Genomic DNA, 21,282 nt, shown 5'->3' with positions numbered 1-21,282 from the left:
GGTTTTGGCGGTCTTTGGTGAGGGAAATGATCAGCTGGGTGTTGTCGGCGTAGGAGATGATGATGTTGAGGTTGTGCTGTCGGGCGATGTGGGCGAGGGGTGTCATTTAGATGTTGGAACAGGGTCAGGCTGAGGGAAGAGCCCTGGGGTACGCCGCAGATCTTGGTGGCTTTGGAGCGGAAAGGGGGAGGGGGGCGGACACTCTGCCGGAGTCCAGGAGGATGAGGGCTGCTGTTTCTCCGTTGTCAAGCAGGCTCCTGATGTCATCGGTGGGGGCGATGAGGGCGGTCTCGGTGCGGTGGTTGCTGGGGGAACCAGACTGGGATGGGTCCAAGATGTTGTTCGCCACGGGGTAGCGGGTTAGTTGTGTGTTGACGATTTTTCCAGTAAACTTTGCTGGGAACGGAAGCAGGGAGGTGGGTCGGAAGTTCTTAAGGTCTTTAGGATCCGCCTTGGGTTTCTTGAGTAGGGCGTTGATCTCAACGTGGATGCCGTGGTATCCAATAGGGGTTTGGTTAAAGGAGAGTGGGGGCTTGCGGTGAAGATGGGGTTGAGCGTGTGGCCGGCGGCGTGGGTGGGTGTTGTCACGAGCTGTCTGAGTCAGAGGTTGTCGATCAGGGTAGTGGAGTTGGCGTCGTCGTTGATCTCGAGGTGGAAGTTCAGGTCTCCTAGGAGGATGTAGTCTGTGGAGGCGAGGGTGTGTGTGCTGATGAAGTCGGCGATGGAGTCGCTGAACTGCGGTCAGGGTCCGGGGGGGTCTGTAGATGAGGATTCCTCTGAGGGTGGTGTTGGGGGTCGGTGTGGATCTGGGAGTGCGTGTGTTCAGCGGTGCTGAGGGTGTTGTCGGTGTTGGTTGAGACTCAGAGTGTTCCTGTGGACGATGGCGATTCCTCCTCCTACCCCGTTGGTACGGTCCTTGCGGGTGACCTTGTAGCCTTCTGGGATGGCTATCGCGATGTCAGGTGCTGAGGCAGGATTCAACCAGGTCTATGTCAGGAAGGCGACGTCCAGGGTAGTGGAGTAAAGAAGGTCCCAGAGTTCGACGGTGTGTTTGCGGACGGAGTGGATGTTGAGGAGGATGCAGTTGAGGTAGTTGGGTTCCTTGGTTGGCAGTTTGGCTGGCCGGATGCTGGTGAAGCTGCAGCTCCTGCAGGTGAAGCGTCCTTGGGTGCGCTTCGGGGTGGCCCTGTAGCAGGCGTGTTCTCGGCCGGTGTTGAGTGCGTGGAGGGTGTTGGTGTTCTCGGCCGGCGTGGAGTGCGTGGAGGTTGTTGGTGTCGTAGTTCAGTCGGGAGTTGTTGCATCCGCGGGGGCCAATGGTTCTGCCTTAGACGGGTATGCCTTAGGCGCGCCAACGGAGAACCAGCGGGGCGCCTGCTGCGCGGCCACCATAAGAAGGGGAGGTGGGAGGGAGGAGCAGCTGGGTGGGGGGTGACGGACGAATGGGAGCAGGGCCGCAGGGGACGCAGCGGCAGGAAGCGGGACCGGCGAGGGGGCGCGGGAAGGAAAAATAAAAAAAAATAAAGAGAGAACACAGGCAGGGAGCACAAATTACAATATACGACAAGAATACAGGGCAGTAAGCACAATTTACAAAAACACCGGGACAACAGTAGAAGAAAAACACAGCTGAGAGAATTACGGCAGTAAGCACAAGGCAGTGAGCACAATTTACAAAAAGCACCGGAACAGTAGAAGAAAAACACAGCTGAGAGAATTACGGGCAGACCAAGGCCTACCAGGCGGGCCTCGAACTCGGCAGAAGCAGGGGGGTAGCATGGGCGCAGTCAGGTGGAGCTATGCGGCGTGGGGAGCGACCTGCCTGGAAACAGGGTCCCGGGTCGCTCCCTGAAACTTTTTTACGTTAGCTAGGAAATGTTTCCCTTCTGAACACAGGAGGGAAGAACCTATCAAAGCCCAGATTTGCCTTAAAACACAACAAGAATATAGGAGACATGGTGGAGAAGTGTGGCTCAGTGGTTAGAGGCGGCAGACCCGGAAGCTGAGATCGACCGTGGACCAGGGTTCGATTCCCCGCCTTAGCGGGTCTCGGGCTCATAAATTCCACGGTCTCGACAATTCTCGCTCCGGTGCCTACTCGACTCACGGGGTCACACTCTGCGACTCTGGGCAATAGCTTGCTTAATCTCCACAACGGCCCCCCGCGGCGGGATGCCTGGCTTTCACCCTGTGGACACCCTGCCGGGCTTTCTCACAGGGGAATACCAGGACGGGTTCCCTAAGCAAGAGCCAGGATGCCCTTTGGGTGACAGGTTTGCGCTATATAAGTACACCTACATTTACATTTACATGGTTGTTAACAATAGACCTCACTCTGAACGGGCCAGATGAACCAAACAACACTGTAGACCCTTCCACCTGTCAAGGGACACTTCCTGTGTGGAGCGTGCTCAGTTTCCCCTTATACTCTAACATCTGAAATTGAACTTGGCCTCCAAACACCACAGCAACTGCTTAAACACACTAACTGCAACACATAAGGGGTAATTTATTTACTTAGATGCCCCTGTAGTTGAAGTACATAGGCATGACTACTCGGAAGATCAGGACAACAATCCTTGAACAAAGAACCTTGGTGAGATGTAAGAAGACTAACACAAGACTCACTAGACATTTTCTAGCACACGCCCACACTGAAAATGACATAAAATGGGTGGTTTTAGACAAACCCAATTATTCACCAGCCATGGGCTCCCTGAAATCAGTCCTTTTCTTGAGGGAACGCCGCTGGGTCTTTAGACTTAGGAGTGACAGACAGGGGTTAAATGATGATCTACCCTGGACCAGTCTGAGACATTGACTATAGCTTCGGTCCTTGATAGAGCAACATTAGGTAGGACACAGCTGTGTCCTGTGAAACCTATGAACTATATAAGGATCTGTCCTGATCACTTGCCTCTCATGAATCAGAATTACTAAATCAATTGAAAAAGAGACAGATGACAGGTCATATGACACTATTGTTAGACAAAACATCGGGAAAACCTAGACATTATCTTTCGAATGACCGAGTATATGTAGTGTAAATACACACTGTATATATATCCAATACATTCAAGATCCCCTTCTGGCTATACTATCTGTATGCTCATGCAAGTTGATAAAAACTGCAATTCCCTTGATTCCATGTATGTCGGCGACATGCATTCCACGTTAGAAATGCACGTTACTGTTTCACCTTTGAGATGTGAGACAGGCGGCGGTCGTTTCGACCTTCGTAAGAATGTCCATTTAGAGTAGCACCGACCAACAAGGTAAGCCTCTCCCCTTACAAGGAGGCGCCCTGGCCTAACGGCTAGGGCGCTCGACCTCGGACCTGGGGAACTTGGTTCGAGTCTCGGTAACGACGCCAAAACCTCCTGTGATTCTGGGCAAATCACTTAATCTCCCCGTGCCTAAAATGAATGTGTGATATTGCCATGTATCTAATATGTGTATCCGTACCTTTAATGTATTAGTGTTAATTTTAAAAGGGTTACCAGGTGTCAGGTGCTATCAAGATGACTTATTTATGGCAACAGTATGGAAGAACATTATGGTCGAGTATGTGCTGCCCTTAGACGTTTGGAAGATGCGGGTATGACACTTAAAAGAAGTAAGTGTAAATTTGGGGTAAAAGAGGTAAATTACTTGGGTCATAGGATAACTGATAGAGGGATTTTTCCAAAAAAGGAATTAGTGGAGGTTAAAGAGCCAGTGAATAAAGAAGAGTTAATTTCCTTCCTTGGTATGGTGGAGTTTTATGGTAAATTTATTTATAATTTTGCGGATAAAACTCAGTCGTTGAGGAAGTTGACAGCACGAAATGTTGAGTATATATGGACTGATTTGTGCAAGAAGGAATTTGATGATATTAAATCCGAATTGAATAAGGCTCCTTCTCTTCAGGCATTCACACCAGGGTTGCCCACTGTGTTGTTCACTGATGCAAGTGAAAAAGGTCTTGGTGCTGTTTTAATTCAGAAAAGAAATGGAAAAGATTGTTTGATTTGCTGCTCTTCCAGGTGTTTGAGAGGTTCAGAATTAAACTATTCTGTAATAGAGAAGGAGGCTCTTGCTATTTATTGGGCTCTGAGGAAATTAAAGAACCTTATTTGGGGAACTAAGGTGTCTGTTCTTTCAGATCATAAACCATTGAAGGAGGTCTTTGATAAGAAGGGACTAGATGCGATCTCCTCAAGAATTAGAAAATGGATAGTATCCTTACAAGAGTTTGATTTCTCTGTTGATTATATTCCTAGTGTATCAAACAAATCTGCTGATTGTCTATCAAGAATGGTAGGTAAAGAAAATTTTGTAGAAGAAGATGAATCTGGTTGTTCGGACGAATTCATAAATGTATGTGAGATTACAGAAGGAGCCATTGAAGAGAAAGAATGGAGAGATGAGCTTGAGAAGGATGAAGAGATAAAAAGGGTTATGTTATCTTTGAGTAATAATTCTCACTTAGAGAAACCCTGGACTTTAGTTTCTGATGAACTCTCTACAAATTCTGGATTTTTAACTCGTGGTACAAAGATGGTACCGCCTCTGGGTATTAGAAAGAAACTGTTGTCTCATGCACATTCTGGTCATCTTGGCATTGTTAAAACCAAAGAAATTTTACGCATGCAGTTTTGGTGGCCTGGCATGGACTTGGAGATTGAGAGGTTAGTGAGGGATTGCCCAGAGTGCTGTGCCAGTGATAAGATATTGAAAACTAAACAGATGCCCATGGTTAAGAGAGTGTTGCCAAGTCATCCTTGGGATGAAGTAGCTATTGATATAGTTGGCCCTTTGTCAGGTGTGAGTGATACCCCTTATTTATTAGTCTTAATGGATTTATACTCCAGATGGATTGAGGTGTGTGCTGTTAGAGATATCACTTCAGGAGAGGTAATAAAATTCCTGGATGCTCTTTTTAAGAAAGAGAGTTTTCCTAATAGTCTTCTTTCTGACAATGGACCACAATTCTGTTCTAGGATCTTTGAGGATTATATGAAGAAGTCTGGAATACTACATAAGAAATGTTCTTTGTATCATCCCGAGACTAATGGTGCAGTTGAGAGAGTTAATAAAACTTTGAAGGAGGCTATACATTTGGCAAGGTCATCTAATTTAAATTGGAAATCAGTTCTACAGGAAAGAATATCTGCTTATCGCTTTGCACCCCATTCGACAACTGGGAAATCCCCATTTGTGTTGTTCAAAGGGAGGGCTCCCAACACTTGGTTGTGTCCTGGTTGGATGGATCTCAACAAGGGTTTGGTTAATAATGCAATTGGCGAGTGGCGTGAGAAGGAAGAAAGGAAGTTGGATGAAAGAAAGTTATACTTTGATAAAAGAAATTGTGTGAATGTACAGAAGGTACTAGTGGGTGATCTTGTTCGAATAAAAGCTCCAGTTGGTTGCAGATCTTGGTCAAAATATACTGAGGTGAGAGCAGTAGTGAAAGTATTTAGAAATGCCATTAAAACAGAGGATGGGAGGATTTGGAACAAGAGCAGAGTGGTTGTTGTTAGGTCAAGAATCCCGTTGCGTGAATCTTTGTGTGGAAGACAAAGATTACTTTCTTCAACTCCTAGTTTTGTCAATGGTGCAAATTTATCCTCATCTTATCTTAGGAGTCAAAGAATACGTAGACCTCCCATTTATTTAAGAGACTACTTACCATAGTTTCATATTTTTTCAATTGTTTATTAACTGTAACATGCAGTTTCATTATTGTTGCTTAAACAGCTTTAATATTGTTGTTTAAACTTTCTTTAGGAGGGAGATGTGTGATATTGCCATGTATCTAATATGTGTATCTGTACCTTTAATGTATTAGTGTTCTGAATGTTTGTATTCCATTCTCATGAGAGATTCTGGAATGCATCTTGGCCCTCTGAGTCAGTTGAAGATATATCCTGTGGCTGAGGCATTAATTAAAGCTACTCTTCTATCTTCTAAGTTCTTCTTTAATTATTTATACAAAGAGACACCACAGAATGTGTGTCCGTCCTCATGTAACGTAACTGGTGCTCTGTAAAGCGTTCTGATACATGATTCGGTTCGGGTCTAGTTCGCGCTATATAAAACTCTGCAAAAAGAAAAAAAAAAAGCCGTGCCACTAATTCGCTACCTTAGGCGTAGGCAGACTTACATGCACTATCACGGCACTCCATAAAGTTTACCAACGGTTGTTGTCTTCTGACGAGCGCAAACCCGATTACTGCTTAGAACGCACACAGCCAGATTTGTTTTTATTTAACTGAGTTTTATATAGCACAAACTTGACCCGAAGGCATCAGAGCGCTTTACATGAGCATCAGTTTCGTTACAGAAGGAAACATTCATTTTTTGTTGGGCACTGGGAGATTAAGTGATTTGCCCAGAATCACAGGATGTTCAGAGTCATTGCCGAGACTCGAACCCAGTTCCCCAGATTCGAGGAAGACCGCCCTAGCCGTTAGGCTAACTCCTATACCCCAGATATTTGATACAGGTGCTGGTTAGTTCGAGCAATATTCTAGTGCACTCACCACGATCATGGCCAACAATGTTTCGACCTCGCAACACTTCCCATTAAGACTATTCTGCATAGCTATAATAATAATCATACATGTGGAAGGTTGCTAACTCGCAACACTTTATGGTCCACGGGAAGAATTACAACTAACGTGCGCAAAGACTATTGGCATTTTGTCATAAACTATGATTGCCACCCGTTAGAATAGGAGTAACCTGTCCATATTCACAGTGCAAATGTTGGCTCATAAAAAGAATAAGCATTATCACCTAAACTGCATTCCATTGCTATGTTCCCATGTGTCTTTAACACTTCACTTTAAGTTGGACGCTTCTGGATGTACCCAGTGGCTGGAGGGTGGACACCACTTTCCTTTAAACTAAGTAAGGCATTGGATTTAACAAGATTGAAGCAACCCATATTATTAATATACCAGACGGAACAGTTTTTGTCACAGGTGTGAATGAACATTAAGGATTTATGCATGGAAAGGCGGACCTAAAAATTATTTTACTGTGATGTGATGACATATGTCCTGCAATTTGATCTATTGGTCCTTTCGGTTATTATTTTCAGAACGACGGTGGACCCTGAACATATATGGATCATTGCCTACTTGGCTGCTTTGATTTCTGACTGGCCAGTATACATTTTTCTTGTATCACATTACACACAGAGTGACCATGACTTTCGGTCCGGATGAATGCCCTGGGTCCTTGCTTGGGGACTACAACAGGCAGAAACATGTTGACCTTTGAAAGGGATAGAGATATATATATATATTTTTTTTTTTTACTTAACCTTGGTCCTCGTTTTAACCCTGTTCCCAGTGGCCCATGGAAAAAAGTGTATAAGTCACCCTGGAGGTAGTTTCTCACCTCTGCACATTTCATTTCTTGCACTCTGTCCCTCACTGACCCTAAAATCATGACTCAGCAAAAACACATCTGTTTCTCCCCATCTGAGGAATCGTAGCCCACACATTGGACCTTGCAGTCCAGGTGTGAGGGGAGACCCCCATGATGAAGCCAGTCACCCTGGTGCGAGTGAGGGTTCTTGTCCTAGAAGGATTCCTTCGATAGCAGTTCCATCACATATGCACTTGTCTACATACAGGACAATTATTTGGCTATATGCTAGTCACAGGTTCTGGTTTTTGTTAGACTACCAGGCGTACTTCTTTGTGAGTTCTACATTTACTGACTGCGCCATAAAGTACTAGCTTTCGTACATGTTTTGACAATTGAAAGGAGAGAACGAAAGTAAATGTTTAAACACAGTTAATAGATAAAAAAATCACAAATATTGGTTAACATTTTACTTTATCCCTTGGATGGCTTAGATCACCTCACTACATTTACATAATATGAAATCGTCAACCTGCATGTATAAATTTAAAGGAGTGTTAGAGAAAGCACCTTGGTAGAAGATTAAAAGGCACAACAGATGACAGGTTTAGCATTAATGAAGAGGTCAACAGGCTCACAGCATTGCCAGTGTCAATCTATATATATGGCATTTCAGACAAAAACTATCAGTTTTTGGTTGTATTATCAAAAGGAACACGGTGCATGGAATACCAATAACTGGAAACTAATATAGAAATGCTTTCCTGTATTTGCATTAAAAGACATGTCCCAGTGGTCCCAGCTGAACACCAAAGCACTTTCAGGAGGATGCAAATGTGTTTTAAGAAAGTATTTTAGCGAAGCCAGGAATGTAATTCTTTTTTAATGAGTAAAGTACCTTCCCCCAATAGACGTGCAAATTAAACTCAAGTGTGACCAGTGTGTGACAGGGCGGGTCAGACGACTGAGGGGTCCGAAGAATTACAGGACTGGTGGTCTGCCGTCCCCCTCTCACCCACCTTTGTACCCTCTATGCAGCAACCACCTCCTGCTGACGATTGGCTCCAGGACAGACGAACCCCTTGGTGGTGGCAGGACGACGAAACTGTACACGGCCCCTTTAACGAGACTCCGCCTGGATGTGACGTCATCGCGCAGGACCCGTCAAGAACGAGCGGAACCAGAAGGTCGACGGACGACGTTTCCCTGGAGGTGGAAGGAGTGGAAAGCGAGAGAGCGGAATGGAGAGCAGCAAGACCGGAGGAAGAAGACGAAGCGAAGGAGAGGAGTGCGGAACAGAGGAGCATCGACATAAAGCCAGGAGGCCAACGTTCCTACGAGTCGCCCCGCCACGTTCCCGCAGGAGGAGCGTGGCTCGACCAGGTAAGGGGGGAGGTAGCGGGTTGGGTGGGAAGACGTAACCCTCCTGCGTAATAAAACGCCCCGCCACCAGTGTACAAAACTCCTTGTTGTGTACAGACTCCTTGTACATAGGGTGACTTTTGTATATACTCTTCCTCCCGATCACGAGCACCAATCCTCAACGTCCACCTCACTAGAAACCCCAGAGCACCAGAGCACTCGGTTTCCCTCACTCCTGGTCCCTGGTAATAAGTAAGAGGACGGTTGTCCTGAACCTTGGTTTCTTTTTCTTTTCTTTTGGGGCAACAACACATCCGGAGCCACCTGAGACACTACGACTGGTTGAAGATACCAAGAGAGCCTGGAGCCCCCACGTCAGACCAGAACGGACCCTGCCGCGTTCACCAGGGAACGACTGACCAGTAGAAAGGGACGAGTATTTATAAAAATAAAACCATCGCTTAAACATACGACTACCGCCTATGCGTCAGTTCCTTCTGCCCCACAACACAGTGATAAATGTTTCTGAACAAAATCTTTGAACAGCCCTAAGTGCAGTTCACGCAAGTGAGCAAAATGCCTGTGTTCACAAGTAGAAAATTTAAAGTGTTATAGGATTTACTCAGTAGCGATCATCCTCTTAGACGCTCCCTCCAGTAATGGCCGATGAAGACGAGAGTAAAAAAATCATCCATTGCATGTATTACTCATAGTTTAACTGAAAGCGTGAAAGTCAGATACAAAGACTGTGTGTGGTATGTACTGCATATGGGTTTAATTAATGCAAAGAAAATCAGTGTCAGAAGACGCCATACACCAGGTACAGCGAGTAAGGTGGTTTATTGGGGCACAGGTAGGTAGCCACCGTACAGCCCAGAGATCTCCATCCTCCCGATCTTGCCTAACCATCCTTCCCAGGTTCCAAAGTGGAACCCCCAGTAATCCTAGATATCACATCTCCCTTCTTTACATAAAGATGTAAGATACAGATGTCAGCCGCATATTGTTAAGACAACAAGGTAACACAAGAAACGGACAGTACAACAACAATACTACAGTTAAACCTGCATTTGACAACTTTAAGAGCGGATACTAAAGTTCAACATTAATATTATTTGAGCATCTAAGAGCCACAACACATTCCCTTTTCAACACAACAGGTTGAAACACCGATTTTGGAATTTTACAAATGATCAGTCATGCTACCTTCAAAATCGAATGATTTTGTAATGAGATGATCGGCCTGTGCGAGTAGCTTTACCCCCACAACTAGGTCCAGAATAATCTGCCCAAGGAAATTTAACTGGTGCATCACTAGATGCACCATTGGAACCAGGAGCATTTAGCATCGGTGCACACTCATCCCACATCCGCTCATAAGATAGGGGCAAGTTCACCTCATGTTTGTCATGGCTCCAATTTAGCACATCTTGACATCCTGGCAAAATGCCACACATTCCAATAAGTCAACAGTGCTGTTCTTGCGTACACTTCCTTTACCTGCAAGCGTTCTGAAAACTTGCTGTTACCTTTCCCAACCTTGCAAACCAGTTTCACCTTCACCAAAACACCTGGTTCCAAATATACTTCCTTCACAGCATGTTTTTGTCATAATATTCTTTGCACATCTCTTGCATCTTTAGCAAATTCTTTTTCACAAAAGCTGGGGGCATTTACTGCACAATTTCAAATACATCCAGACTATCTTTTTTGAAAGGTTCTCTCCCCCTTAGGATTCTCAAGGGGTTGTAACCTGTTACAGTGGGCATTATTCTAGATGTCCATAGGCTGAAATACTTTTGCCCATTACTTTTTTCAATCCTTCCCAGCACTAATAGCTGCTTGTACACTTCTCATTAGCACCAAACGCTCCACAATTCCATTATCGACTGGATGACAATTGGAAGTGTGCCTTTCTTTTTTTTTAAACAAACTTTATTACAAGTAATCTAGCTTATACAATTCACACCTGTTCCGATGCATGAGTATACGTGTACAATTATCACAATACAAGTGTTACAGTTACCATGCTGCTATACAGTCGCTATCTCCTGGCTCAAATATATATTTTCATAATTTTTCTATTCGTGATACATCTGCACACGCCATTTGTCAATTGTATATAATAATTTTAACAGGAGGTTCATATGCATGTGTGCCTTTCTTTTATACCCTTCCTTGCTAAAAAATGTCCCATTTTTTCTGCACTAACTTGTGGCCTATTGTCACTCAAATGGATTTTGGCGTTTCTTCCCGTTAAAATGTTTTCTCCAAGAAGATTATTATGGTGCCTGCATCAATGTTTGTAGACACTTCCCATTCTGGCCATTTTGAATAGTGATCCTTAACAACAATTAAATACATGGATTCTCCCCACATATCCAGAATGGGACCCAGTATGTCTATGCTAAGATACTCCCAATATCTTTTCAGGCACCTCTTGTCCCCCAAAGGAGAATGAAATGTAGATTAGGTTTTGTCCACATTGGTACAATAATGACAGTTCCAAGCAAACCGTTCTGTTTCCATGGCGACAACTGCCACAAGTAAGATGATTTCTCCTTTTTCTTGCCAATTTTGTTCTTATTGCCAGGCATGTATTCCACATACAAAATCCAACAATCTGAGTGTCATTCTTGCTATGAGTGGCTCGGACTATTCCTTGAAATGTGAGGACCTTCACAAGAGGTTTGCGTTCAGTGCGTAATGTGAACCTGGTTCCACATCTACCCGCAGAAATTTTCTTTATCCCATTCCGCAACCAGCATCTCCTTCTCCATTACAGATAATATTTCATCCGCTGGAGACACAGAACGAGAGGCATACACTACTGTATTCTCCCTCCCTTCCGGCCTCTGAAAGTTGGGTCAACACCACTCAAAGTCCCATATCACTAGCATACGAGGTCACTACACTGCAGGCACCCATTTCAAAATCTGGTAGGTTGTGCATAAATCATGTTTGATGCTTTCAAAATCCCTGCTACTCCTTGCCCCAAATGAACTCATGTTTAGTTTACAGTAGTTGTCGCAGCCTGTAAGTTTTCATGACAAATTTTCCAATTAAACTTTAAAGAAAATTTGGCAAGTCCAAGGAAAGACCCGATTTCGTCCTTGGAAGTGGAAGCTGGAGCGTTACTAATAACTTCTATAATGTCTTAAGTGAAATACCATCTGCACTTGCCTCATGCCACAAATAAGACACCGATCTCAGGGGGAACCGCACTTTTGTTTTATAGCTCTGCAGTGAGCCCCTTGTAAGCAGATTTTTGCAACACCAGATTCAACCTAGAATCGTGTTTGTGTCTGTCTCAGCCCATCACCAGTATGTCAACCTGGAAATATGTCACTGCCTCCGTGCTTTTAAACAGTTTGTGCATAAGACATTGAAAGAGGCAGCCGCTGTCGCTAAATTGAATGGCATGCACACAAGCCTATAGCAACGGAAAGGAGTGACAAATGAAGTCAACTTCCTACTGAAAGGATGTGACAACACCTGGTGTTAAGCAGGGGTCAAATCTATTGTAGAAAACCACTTACAGACCTTCGATTTGGAAAAAAGATCATCATTTCTAGGAAGAGGGAAACTATCCACAACAATATTCTTATTCAAATTTCTCTGATCAATGCAGAGTCTAATATTGCCATTGAGTTTCAGCGCTACCACCACTGGAGCCAACCATTCTACACTTTTTACTGGTTCGATTTTATCCCTTTGTTTTCCAAATCATCCAAATGTTCAATGACACTTGTCCTGAGACCCAATGGTGTATGCATGGCCTTATGACTAACTGGTACGGTCCCCTCCTTTAATACAATCCTATGGGAGAATCTGCTCAATTCACCTACTGGCTTGAATTAAGTTAGAGGGGTAAATATATTGGGCACTGCCAACTGACGCTACTGTAGGCGTGTGCATCATAGATAAAGACAATGGAAACAGACTATTGCTGCTGACTAATGTTGCAGGTTTGCGCATCACTGATACACACAATGTCCGAATTTTTGAATGACTGGATCCGTTATGGTGCTGATGCGTTCACTACCGCGCTGTACTGGTGAGCGAATCACCAATGCACACAAAGGCCTCTAAAACGCTTAAAAGACGGCAGCACACATGTCGTGCAGAGTTGTGCTGGAGTGCACATCACTGATGCGCATACAGACCAGAATACCCTTCGAGCTGGCGACACGCACATAGTATAGTTATGTAGTTGCCGTAGCGCGATGACTCCCCTTCGGCCAGTGCCCTCCTATTACACCCAGATATAATTGCCGCCAAAGTTGGCCAACAAGACCTGTGTACCTCACCACACCATGGCCCCAACCTGCACGGCAGACGGTCCGACAGGAGCGCCAGCCTTCCACACTACTTTCCTACCACAGCAACTGCCGGCCTCTTCCACTGCGCCTAGTCTGCCGGTTCCCCAACTGCGTCCAGAACACGTGTGGATTCAGATACCATTCTCCTCGCCAAATTGTAGAAAGACGCTGTACACCAGCTAAGGTGGTAATTTGGGGGAACAGGTATGTACTGATCACATAGTCCAGAGGTCTCCACCAAATGCCTAACCATCCTACCCAGGTTCTATAGTGGAACCCCCAGGAATCCTAGATACCACAAACAGAATGTGCACAAAGAAATAATTTCGTCAGTAAAAAGTCCCACTTGCGAAATTGTGCACTTCGGCGTCCAATCTGCCAAAATTTAGTCATTCGAGTCATGTGGGTATCCGCATCTCCTACAGCAGCTGCGGTGGATCAGCTCGTTAACTGGTAAAATGAGAGTTCTGCACTGGAGATTGGTTGAAATGTACCATACAAAAGACCAAAGTGATATAAGTAACATTTTCAGATCGGGGTGAAACCGGGGTAAAAGTCACAATTCCAACAAGAGAAATACACACCACCAGAAATATTCTTTGCCTCCTAGTGCAGAGACTGGAGGCTGCAACGCTCCTCGCACTCTAATAAGGAGCCGTAGCTAGTTTTCTTATCTAAATTTGCATATAAACCGGATTAAGTAGTATAGGGAGTACAGCTTTCACCATATGCGAAACCCACGGCGTTCATTTTACAGTACGTTTCCAAATGGTCTTCCATGCTTTTAATACGTTCTCTTTGTTGGTGCACTGCTACACAAATCAGTGTGCCCCTCAGTCTTAAGAATCTTAAAGAGGGGACCATTGTGTCTGGGCGACAAGCCACTCCACTGCCTAGTTACAAAGAATAAACGAAACGGGTTATAAAAGAAGTAAAGTGGTGGCATCTTCTCTCTCCCCAAAATAGCAAATGGAGGAGCGTGGGAAGGCCGCCGGTTACAGCAGGCTAGGTAAGGTACATGCTACCGTAAACGCGAGCACTACCCGCAGGGATTGCTTCCTCAAGATGCGGATATATGAACACCCCGAGCCGACCAGCTCTCCTCCCGAATGCTTCCTCAAGATGCGGATAGATATATATGAACAATGCGAGACGGCCAGCTCTCCTCCCAAGCCATTTTACACGGTTAATACTTCCAACATGGTGCTTGCCTTAGAGCCGCAGTGGGGAAAAGAAAGGGCGCAGCAGCAACCTGAGCCCCCGTACAAACATTCAGAGACGCAGTATGTGCCGCGCAGCTCTCACCTCCTGCGCTGCAGTGATCACCTGCTGTGGAACCGGCACCGATACCCGTAATCCACTCCCGGCTTGGTTTAGGTTGCTTTGCCTATTTTTTCTCCTTTCTCCTTTAGAATTGAATTTTTAACCGGAAGTAACTTTTTTCGAAACGGAAGAACGGGCCACCTAGCGGCACTGACTCAGACCTATAGTAACGTAGTGCGTCACGACATTAGCCCCGATGAGCAGCGTAATGGACATGTTGTGGATGGCTTTGAAGCGAGGGACAGAACACCATCTTGTGATTGGCAGAAAAGTTGTACTTCTACTACAATAGGGAAGAATCGCAGCTGGCCCTGGCCACATTGTGGCTTTTGCCAGTTCGTGGTTCGCTGCGCTGGAGACACAGTCCTCTTTTAGAGTATTTGGTATACTCTAAGCTACACACCTCTGACATGACTAGACATTTTTAGGTCGAAACTGGGCAGCGCATGCACTGCTCTTCCAGGCATGCTGTATTGAGGTATGGAATAGAAGCTCCGCCCATTCCCCCGCCTATCTTTTCAATTGGCTCCTGTTATTGTCCTTTTGAAATCGTTGTTATTTTTTTTTAATTTTGTTTATAAAAATTTTATACAAGAACACATTAGCAATTCTGTTACAGGGTTTGCATTGTTTACTCCGCTCGCTTTTTTGCTAAAATAATATTGTGAAGCAGAGAGAAGGAAGATAAGAAAGCAGCAGGAAAGCATGGGGTGAGAGAAGAGATAGGGGACAGGCACCTGGGAGTTACTTTTCTTAAAATCTGCATCTGGCATACAGTGGGGATGGAATTTGTTAAATATGCATATAATCCATGCCAAGGAAGAAGAAAACAGAATCCAGTAAGAAGGTAAAAGCGGAGCTTTATTTCCAAAGCAAGCGCCAACACGGTACATCTAGGAATGCCGCTAAACCGTCATTACTCAACATATAATACACTCGGTCACCATTCAAACCACAACACTCACATGAGACACAGGATCAACATACATACAGCACGCGAACAACAACACGCGACACTCACACTTCAAATAGAAACAAGGCGAGCATGAGATCATGAGCATGAGACGCGCATGAGATCACGCGCGTCATTCCCAAGAGTAACATACTACACACCTTCCTCCTTTTATTTTTTTTCCTTTTAAGTCAGAATAAAATCTCTGAACCGATTTGGAGCCCTGCGACTTCTTGAACTTCTTAATAATTCTTGTGCACCAGAATCACAAGTATTATCTAAAACAGCAGTAGGTTCAGACACTCCCAAACTATCAGCAGTGACATCCAAATACACATTAGATGAATCATCCTCAGAAAAATGTTTGCTATTATTACATTTTGAAACTCTACTAAAATGCCAAACACTTCCATCCAGTACTCTTACAGCATTCTTAAATACCTCAACTACCTCAATTGGATCAGACCATTTTGCCAACCTCTTATGTACAAAACTTCCTTTTTTAATCTTACAAAATCCCCAACCTGGATAGAAACACAACTTCTTGTCCCCTTTTTTGACAAATCATTCTTCATTTTCTCCTTATAAGCATGAACTTTCTTGCGAATTCCTGCAAAATCAATTTCTGCAAAATCAATACGACTACTATCCTTGTTCTTTAACCACCAAGGAACAAGATTGGTACTAGGTTTCCGCCCTCTCAACAACTCAAAAGGAGACATCAAAGTAACTACATTGGCAGCAGTTCTGTATGATAATAACATGGACTGTATTGCCTTATCCCAGCATAAACCACCTTTAACAGCCAACTGAATAGCTTCCTTGACTACTCTATTGAATCTTTGAATCTGACCATTGGCTTCTGGGTGGAATACCGCTATTCTTTTGTGAGAAATACCACACCTACTAAAATAACTCTCCATTTGCTTACTGACAAACTGTGGCCCGTTGTCAGTTACCACCTCCTGAGGAATACCCTCTCTACAAAAAATCTCATCCATAAATTGTATAATGGCATCACTAGTGACTTCTCTAACCATCTTTATTTCCGGCCATTTCGAAAAATAGTCTATCAACACTATGCCAAAAGAATGCTGTTGTGGTAACACACTAAATGGTCCAATAATGTCAATACCAAGTTTATTCCACGGTGATGTAGGTAACTCTACTGGTTGTGGCACACTGGGTAAAGCCTTTGCTGTTTTATCACTATTAGCACATAAACTACATAACTTCACTTGTTGTTCTACAAAATAGTCAATGCCAGGCCACCAAAAATTATTTTTCAATCGTCTCCTGGTGATTGATATACCAAAATGCCCTTCATGAGCTAAATCAAGAAATTTCTTCCTGAGACCAAAAGGTGGAATGAATTTGTCACCTCTTAACAGAATACCATTTTCTATGGCAAGTTCATCTTTAATTTTATGGTAACTCATTAGACTACCAGTAAGATTTCCTCCTTCAGGCCAACCCTTCAATATATATTCTTTCACCTTCTTAAGTTCTAAATCCTTGTCCATTTCTTCATCCCATGATTCCTCTTGTACCACAGAATTCTCTCCAAATACCAGATTAACATCACTAAAGACATGTGCAACTTCACACTCATCCTTATCGACCACATCAGCTTCCTTGCATGCTAAAGGAAGTCTTTACATGCAATCTGCATGAACATTAGATTTCCCAGGAATGTATTCTAAAGAATACTGAACATTTTGCAACCTAGAAGAAAGTCTTGCTAATCTAGATGAGAGTGTACGCCCCCCACCAGGTGACAATATATGCACCAAAGGTTTATGATCTGATTTGATAATAAACTTTGTTCCCCACAAAAAAGGTCGAAAATGTTCTGCTCCCCAAACACACGCTAAAAGTTCCCTCTCAATTACAGAATAATGTCGTTCTGACTCTCTTAATGTCCTCGAAGCATATGCTACTATCCATTCTTTGCCCCATTCCTCTTGAATCAACACAGCACCTAATCCACAGTTACTTGCATCAACCATTACAATACATTTCTTTCCAATTACGAATGGTTTAAGACAAGGTGCCCTAATAATCATTGATTTTATAGCATTAAAAGTTGTTGTCATAGAGTCTGTCCACTCAAACTTAGCATTTTTCTTCAAAAGCATTCTAAACGGTTCAATTACAGTTGCATAGTTCTGGATAAACTTAGCATAAAATTCTACAAGCCCCAAAAAAGCTACCAACTGTTCCTTGTTCTGAGGAATAGGTGCTTTGCTAATATTTTCCAAATGTGAGGCCTTAGGTTTAATTCCATTCCCACTAATGCAATGTCCAAGATATTCCACTTCTTCTCTCCTAAACTTACACTTTGAAACACGAAGTGTTAGTCCTTTATCTGACAATGCATTTAACACTTTCAATACATTTTTGTCATGTTCACCCCCATCTTTCCCAAAAACTAGAATGTCATCTTGAAATGCAACTGCTCCTGTCAAACCAACCAAAGTCTCTCTCATCAACCTTTGAAATACTGCAGCTGCACTTGCCATTCCGAAAGGCATCCTGCAAAATCTATATAAACCCTCAGGTGTGATAAAGGCGGTTAAATCTCTTGAGTCTTCATGTAGAACCACCTGATGATATGCACTTGCTAAATCCAAGCTGGAGAATACTTTAGCATTGTCCAATGTCGAGACCATTTCATGTAAGTTAGGCAGAGGATGTGAATCCACACAAATAGCATTATTCAAACTGCGCAAGTCTATGCATACGCGAAGATCTCCCCCCGATTTAATTGAAATCACAATAGGAGAAACCCAAGGGGATGACTCAATAGGTTCTATTATTTTCTTCTCACACATGTCATCGAGCATTTCCTTTAACTTTAGTCTATATGAGAGAGGAACATTTCTGACTTTGTGACGGATGGGCAAAGCATCTGCATGTACTTTTATCCGATGTTCAAATCCTTTATATCTTCCTAAATCATTGCAGAATAATTTAGGAAATGTTTCCTTAATTTTTGAGATTAATATATCTTCCTTCCCTTTGTTTAACACAGAAATACTTGGCTCAGAGTCAATGGAATAAACAGGAGGATCAGCATTTGCATCAAGCTTGATGCCAAGTTGTTCTTGGTGTGGCCAACCTAAAAGTGAATCACCAGACTTTGTGATATATACTTTTCCACATGTAGAACGACTCTTGAATTTAAGTTCAGCAATAAAATAACCAATAAGTTGCAATTTATGACCAGTATAACCACTTGGTGTAATGTCTGGTTGCATTACATCAACATTGGACCAATTGGATCTAAATAAAATGTCAGGTAAAATAGTATACCATGAGCAAGAGTCTCCAAAAACTTTAGTAGATACACCATTAATTACAATGTCACAAGAAGGACATTTTTTGACTTTAGGTTCCTTGGTTATGCACATTATAGTGTTCACATCAAATTCACAGTCACTTGAACCCTCTTGCTCTTGATCTTGGACTAAATTAACTTTTCTTGGTGCTGATCTACAGACTTTTGAGAAATGCCCCTTTTTTTCACATCTCGAACATACTTGGTCTAAAGCCGGACATGCCTTTGAATTTCCTAGATGGTAACCACTTCCACATCTAAAACAATACATATTATACACTGTTGAGTCTGATCTTTGACAATTATTCATCCTTTGATCCGATCTTTGCCAACTATTCATTCTCGGATCAGGTCTTTGCCATCTACTTTTATTTTCACCTTTGTATTGGTTGTCATTCTTTGAATTGATAGTCTTTTTATACTTATCTGAATCTTTAAATTTGTCATTTTCTCTATTAAGAATTAACACATCTGGTCTATTGGTGTTTTGTGATCTAATTTTATCCACAAATTTTTCAGAATGTTCAATTGACTTGGCTATCTCAATTGCAGCATTAAGAGTCATGTCAGAAGTTGTCCATAACCTCTGTTGTATTTTCTTATTGTTGGTACACATAAGAATTTGATCTCTCAGTACTTGGTCATAATTAATGTGTTCAAAATCACATGTAACTGCTAATGCCCTCAAGGCAGAGACATAGTTGTCTATAGACTCATCACTTTGTTGTTTCCTTGAGTAGAATTTAAATATTTCCATGATCATATTAATCTTCTTCCCATATCTAATGGAAAGTTGCTTAGCTGCAATTTGATATACATCGAGATTAGAAGTGTCATTTAATGGAGGTAAGCTTTAAAATTCTTTGAGTGCAATTCCTCCAAGACAATGCTTTAATAAGGCTAATTTCCGTTCGGCCCCACAATCTTCTTCCTCTAAAACTTCAACATAAGCTAGGAACATAGGTTCCCAAATGTCCCATTCAATTGGAGGATCACCTTTAATGGTTAAAAAGGATGGAGGAGGTTGAATCCCAGTCATAGTTGTATAGATATTTAAATATATATATATATGTTGTTGTACATTTAAGTAAAATAATGTTTATTTGAAATACTTTCCCTCTTTTAGTTTAAAAGAGTATGACTCGCAAGTTTTTTGTTGTTGTTTTTTTTTGTGTGCGAATCACAGAAGCTACTTACAGTTCATCAGATTGTAGTAGTAAAATTATCTGCATCTTTCCATCTTGTATATTCCCTTGTAATCTTCAAGGCAGCGAAAATCAAACTGAAGAATTTTAACTGTAAGCAGTAACTGCAAAGCCGGTTTTCAATAATGCAGCATTGCAGAAAAAAACATCCAATGAAAAAGCGTTTAAGATTCGTTTTTGTTATCATCCAATAGAAGGAAAAAAACAACATCCAATGAGGTAAGGCAAAAGAGAAATCCTCAACATCAATGACCAATGAAACTCTCGTTTGATCGAAATAAAGAAAAATTGCTCAGAATCCGTAGAAATCTCACGCAAGGTGTGTTCCCGATCGTCGCCAGTGTTAAATATGCATATAATCCATGCCAAGGAAGAAGAAAACAGGATCCAGTAAGAAGGTAAAAGCGGAGCTTTATTTCCAAAGCAAGCGCCAACACGGTACATCTAGGAATGCCGCTAAACCGTCATTACTCAACATATAATACACTCGGTAACCATTCAAACCACAACACTCACACGAGACACAGGATCAACATACATACAGCACGCGAACAACAACACGCGACACTTACACTTCAAATAGAAACAAGGCGAGCGCATTGTTTGTGGATGACGCGCATGAGATCACTCGCGTCATTCCCAAGAGTAACATACCACAGAATTACACCTGATAACATCCCTGCCACTCCCAGCGGGCCACCCTGAATCCTGTAGGGCCCGTTGGGTTCCTTGACAGGGAGGGGCTCGTTGTTCACAGGGGCTCAAAAGAGTCTAGGAATGTGTCCAGATACAGCCACATCCTTCTGAAAGCCGGTTTCCAGGGCGAATTCTGTAGTGCCATGTTGTCCGCTCCTCTAAGACGCGTGATCCAGTTGAACCATCCTTTGTAAGCCTTACTTGTGTCTTTCCAGTTAGTGAGGGCAATTTTCACAGCTGCTGTCAGTAGCAGGTTTTGATTGATGAATAGGCTTTCTAGTCCCTTCTTGGTACCGTATTGTCTGCAGATTTGTGACCTCCTATATAGACATGACTTTTTAGGTCGAGCCTAAACGGCGCTTGCGCTGTTAGGCGATTTTTAGGTCTCGGCCTGCGTCGCACTGCGTAAGCAGTGGGCGCAGGCCGAGATTTTATGTTTTGGCCACAGTGGGGCTTGAACCCGCCCCTCTTCTCCATTGGCTGGCTTCCTAAACGGAGGCCAGCCATTGGAGGAGAGGGGCGTCACTCTGTAAAAGCCCCGTCTTTTTGTGATTCGGGGCGTGTTTTTTGCAGTTTTTAAGCCGTGACTTCATCCATCGGAGCTTTGCGGCAGCCATTTCAGGCCGACCGCCGCCGGGAGAAGTCGCCGAGTGCTCTTATCTCGAAAAGCTTCACATTATAGACGTCTGTCTGGATTCCGGACCCAGAACGAATCCAACAAAATTG

General features: G+C 43.2%; 1 protein-coding gene across 1 annotated transcript in view; it reads right to left on the bottom strand.

Annotated features, from left to right (window-relative positions):
- The window catches only part of LOC144817943 (activated RNA polymerase II transcriptional coactivator p15), a 108,601-nt gene extending 93,884 nt beyond the window's left edge, over positions 1–14,717 (bottom strand). Inside the window, exon 1 of the mRNA XM_078674911.1 lies at positions 14,346–14,717. The gene's annotated coding sequence lies outside the window, so the exon portion shown is untranslated. The remainder of the gene's footprint in view (positions 1–14,345) is intronic.
- Between the last annotated feature and the right edge of the window lie 6,565 nt (positions 14,718–21,282).

Source organism: Lissotriton helveticus, chromosome 2_1, assembly GCF_964261635.1.
Source record: "Lissotriton helveticus chromosome 2_1, aLisHel1.1, whole genome shotgun sequence".
NCBI classification, from domain to species: domain Eukaryota; kingdom Metazoa; phylum Chordata; class Amphibia; order Caudata; family Salamandridae; genus Lissotriton; species Lissotriton helveticus.
Note: the sequence above shows the minus strand (reverse complement) of the source record. Positions and strands in the feature narration are given on the sequence as shown.